At 51.7% G+C, this 4,884-nt stretch overlaps 1 long non-coding RNA gene across 1 annotated transcript in view; it reads right to left on the bottom strand.

Moving 5' to 3' along the window:
• Window positions 1-1,002: 1,002 nt before the first annotated feature.
• Window positions 1,003-4,884, bottom strand: part of LOC120234309 — a 15,949-nt gene continuing 12,067 nt past the window's right edge. The window contains exon 3 of the long non-coding RNA XR_005529053.1: window positions 1,003-1,429. This is a non-coding gene — a long non-coding RNA (uncharacterized LOC120234309). The remainder of the gene's footprint in view (window positions 1,430-4,884) is intronic.

Raw genomic sequence — 4,884 nt, forward strand, 5'->3', positions numbered from 1 at the left:
AGCCGCCGAGACTTCTCTGGTTCTCTTCCTACACTGATCCCCTGTCCTAGGTTCTTTTCTCTGGCTCTGCTTCGCTTCCCCACCCTTCAACTCTCTCCTTCGGAGAACTGATGCGTCATGTCGGGTGGGGGGTTTAGGTCATGCCAGGAGTGACCAGAACCTGGAAATATGACCTGCCCTGGCTGGTGGCCGCGGGAAGGACAGCTGGCCCACGTGTGCACACTGCACTGGGAAATAACGGCTATGGGAGTCCGCTGGAGTCCACCGAGGCCAGGGGCTCCCCCGCAGTGGTAAGAGGGCAAAGGTCCTAAAGACGACAGGTAAAAACCTGAGCAGGCCACAGGAGGAAATCCAGCCAGGTAGCCATCAGCTGTGGGCAGGAGGGCTGCCCGCAGGACCCTGGCTCACTGAGGGACCTTCTCACCAGATCTGGGACCCAGGAGTGGGCGTCACACGTGCGACTCTCAGTAGGTGAAGGGCATAGCAGCAAGTGTGACTTGATGTCGAGTCACCTGAACTCTGGGACGTAGGCCGCTCTCCATAGCTCCTGGCTCCACACAACCAGGGAGCCAGACCCAGGCTAGGCCTTTAGGTGGAGGTCAGCGGCCCCCGCTCTGGGGAGAGGAGGAGTCTTGGCCAGGGAGGCAGGCAGGGCGTCACTGCCTTCGCTCTCAGTTCTCGCGTGTTGGTGGATGCCACTCACCTTGACCTCTTCCCCGTCCTCTCTATGCCTGGCTGACCCTCCCTCTTCCTTCATTCTCAGCCTAAATGTCACTTCCTCATGGAATCGCTTCCCAGCCCTCTCACCGGGGCAGGAACCTTGTTCAGGGCGTTTCCTCTCCCCCCACCCCCACCCCCACCCCCAGTACGTCTGTAGAGGGATTTGAGGGTTTACTTACTCCCCGACCCCTGTCTCAGGCAGGGGGCTCGGTGCAGGCAGGGCTCTGCTTTGCACACCCTCACGTGAGCCCTGCATAGCGCAGCGCGGCCCCCGGCGGGCACACCAGCAGCGTGCGTGGAAAGGAGTCAGCGAATGTTCCTACGGGCCCGCAGGACTTCTGTTAGGTTCCCGGGACGGCCCTTTCCACGGGCAAATACGCAGTTGTGTAACTGCCCACTTTTCTCATTCCATGTGTGCGTGTTAGATCTAGACTCTTGATCTCCATCAAAGAAAGAAGATTGAGCGCGTGAAGCAAACGACAGTGGTCCTTCAGCTGGGGTTTCGCACTCTGCGGTCTCGGGTACCTGCAGCCAAGCGCAGTCGGGAAGCAGGGGATCGATCCTGCGGCCGACAAATTGGCAGACGGTCAGTAGCAGCCTAACGCCGCGCCATAGCGCCCACGCCGGCCACCTCGCTTCGTCTCCTGGCGTAGACGTTGTATCACCTCGCATCATTGCACGAAGGGTGAGTACCGTACAATAAGATGTTCTGAAAGACAGACCACATTCACACAACTTTTATTGAAATATATTGTTATAAGTGTTCCGTTTTATGATTGGCTGTTTTTGTTCATCTCTCTCCCTGAGCGTAATTTACAAATTAAACCTTTTTCATAGGTAGGTATGTGCAGAAGGGACATACGACACGCAGGGCTCGGCCCTATCTGCAGTTTTAGGCATCCCCTGGGGGTCTTGGCATGTATCCCTCAGATAAGAAGGGACTCCTGTGTATGTGGACCTGAGCTCCCCATTCCACCCGGGCAAGGTCATACTGCAAACATTAAATGAGCTGGGAAAACCTTCAGCTGATGGAGCCGAGAAGAAAGGGGGCATCAGCTCCGCTTGGTGCAAAGCCCCCTTTTGGCACATGCATGCTGCGTGTTCCTTGAGATTCTGACAGCCACGCAGTGCTCAGGTGGAGGTGACGCTAATGACCCAGGTGCCCTGTGCGATTACATTTGTGAAAAGCGAGCTCCTTACGAGGCAGCAAAGCGCGTCACAACGAATTCTGCATTCAGGCCGGCTCGCACGGAGCAGTTGATATTGCTGTGAAAGCTCTTTGTTTCTCTCTGGCATGTGGATGCACAGGCTTTGATGTTAGAATTTTGGCTCATTAATAACTAATTTACATTTCCCAGACAGCAAATTGTGATCTGACACAAATTTATAAAAGAACTCCAAATGGCGAAACTCTCTTATACAATGAGTCCTTTGTGGGTTTTTTTTTTCTTCCCTTCCTAACTTAAGGAGTTTGTGATTAAAATTTTAATGCAATCATTGAAATCTCATGGGCTACTTAAAAATAAAACACCATGTTATTTCCTTCCTCTCAGAGATCATGACAACTGGCTGCTCCTCTGTGGGTGTTTTACAATTGCTTTTTCATCTGCTCCGTGCCGCAGATAAAGTACGATGTCCTCGGTGAACCGGGGGAAAGGCATGGCCAAGGGGCTGGAGGTGGGCACACAGGCAGTGGTGCTGTGCTCTTGGCTTCCTGATGCTTCCGTGCAGGTTACCGGGACGGCGTATTTTGTATCGCATTGTCTCCCTGTCTCTAGGAGGTCGCAGGGCTGAATCTCTCCAGGTGCCTTGTAACCCGAATAGGTCATTTTGGAAACAAAGATGGGGTGATCAGAGCTGTCGAGATAAGGGCATTTTACATGTTTGTTTCCTCCTCCCTACATCTTGGTGGACCAGCTGCCTCATGGAAAACATGGGAGATTTTTTGATGTTTTAGTCCCCCCGTCTTTTTTTTGAAAGACTATGGAGGTCGAGGGAAGTTGCAAACAAGCTATTGAGAGGCAAATCTAGGCGCATCTTGACTCCGTTCTTCACCGCCCCACACCCCAATCCATCTTTGCCACAACCTTGTCATCCTGTGTGTTGATGACTCACAGCTTCCTTGGGGAGGCGGGGTGGGGCTTCTGTCCTCAGCAGGAAGGAGAAAACGCCAGGTGCATCCAGTCACCTGGAAACACCTTCCCCAGACCACAAGGGGAGGTTTGGGCCCGTGGGAGGTGGGAAGGTAGACCTGAGACCTGGGCAGGGCGGACGGGCAGGGCCAGGGGAGCAAGCCGGTGGGTAGCTTCACCGATTGCATCGCTTCTGGCAGGAGCCTCTGTCTACTGCGTTGCTCTCTGCCTGGAAGGGGTGTAGGGAACAGCCATGGGCTTGTTGTGGGGAATGGAAACATCCCCAGGATGAAAAGATTCTGCAACTGGCACCACTTGAGGTCAGATGTAAAGTGGTCACACAGCATGAGCCAAATTGACTCCATGCAGAAAAGCAACAAGCCACCCCAGTTCCCTATATTATTTTAATAAGAGAAAGAATGTATTAGGAATTCCAGGCGAGACCTCCACCTGGGCACAATCCCAGATTCTAACTCATCTCTTCATGCCTTTTCAAATGAGCCTTTTACAAAGAGGCTGTTTTTCTCTCCAACCTCTTCCAGACCAACGAAATGATCTGAGATCCCCTTCCCAGCCTCGGTGGTAGGAACCAAGAAACCGGAAAACCCGGCTCTGAGCAGGGAGGCTCTGTGCACAGTTGCTGAGAAAACTGCAGGGGCGATTGGGGTGGACTTTCTTGTTAAATTAATTAACCAGGGAGGCCACCACACTGAGGTGGCTGTAATGACGCGGACACCTTTGTAAGCAAACCCAAACCTAAGCCTGTAAGCGCCTCAAGGTTACAACATCAGCCCATTAAGGACAACAACTCCCAAACAGCCAACTAGGCTCTGGGCTATAGCTGGTCAATGATTTCCTTACTTTGCTTCCACCTTTTCTCTAGAAAAGTCTCAGCCCGAGTGCGGGCTGGTGGAATGCCACTAACCGCTCCCAATTTGGCGCGCTCTGATATGAATAGAATTTTGCTCAAATAAACTCTTGTAATTTTTTAATGTGCCTCAGTTTAGCTTTATATTTTTAAATGTTTATTTTATTTTTGAAAGAAAGACAGAGTGTAGGTGGGGGGAGGGGCAGAGAGAGTAGAAGACACAGAATCCAAAGCAGATCCCAGGCTCTGAGCTGTCAGCACAGAGCCCGACGTGGGGCTCGAATCCACAATCATGACCTGAGCCGAAGTCGGACACTTAACCGACTGAGCCACCAAGGCGCCTCAACCTCAGTTTATCTTTTAATGGGTTCAAAACAAGGGAGCCTCTCCTCAGAGGTGGCATGAGGCACAGCACCCTGTCCCCTGGTTGGACATCAGGGAACCGAGAGGAACTGAATTGGGGGCTTGTTTCTGTCAGAGTCAGAGCGACAGCTTAAAGTGGATGTCACCACATTACAAGTCCATCGGCTCCACTGAAAGGGCAGGAGTCCCCTAGGGCCTGCGGACTGCTTGTTGAGTCTTGACGGAGTGAGGGAAGCCTGCGTGTCCTGACGATAATTAGGGTCTTTCTCAGCACCTAGAACATTGCTGACATTTAAAACAGAATGCTGCTGTCACGCTTGTTAATTTTACCTTCTCGGGTTCCGAACGGCTCCTATAACACTTGACTGTTTTTCCACATCACAGAGACCAGACTGGATTTTCTCGGAAGGCAGTCAATTCTTTTTTTTTTTTTTTTTTTTTTTTTACAAATAGTTTATTGTCAAGTTGGTTTCCATATAACACCCAGTGCTCATCCCCACAAGTGCCCTCCTCCGTGCCCATCCCCCCTCTCTCCCCACATCCATCAGTCCTCAGTTTTTGTCAGCATTCAAGAGTCTCTCATGGTTTGTCTCTCTCCCTTTCCCCCACCATTTCCCCCCTTCTTCTCCCCCTTGTTCCTCAGTTAAGTTCCTCCTAATCCTCCCATACGTGCAAACATATGATATTTGTCCTTCTCTGCCTGACTTATTTCGCTCAGCATAACACCCTCAAGGTCCATCCATGTTGCTACACATGGCCAGGTTTCATTCTTTCTCATTGCCATGTAGTATTCCATGGTAT

This window comes from Hyaena hyaena, unplaced genomic scaffold (assembly GCF_003009895.1).
Source record: "Hyaena hyaena isolate Hyena2069 unplaced genomic scaffold, ASM300989v1 scaffold_106, whole genome shotgun sequence".
Classification (NCBI taxonomy): domain Eukaryota; kingdom Metazoa; phylum Chordata; class Mammalia; order Carnivora; family Hyaenidae; genus Hyaena; species Hyaena hyaena.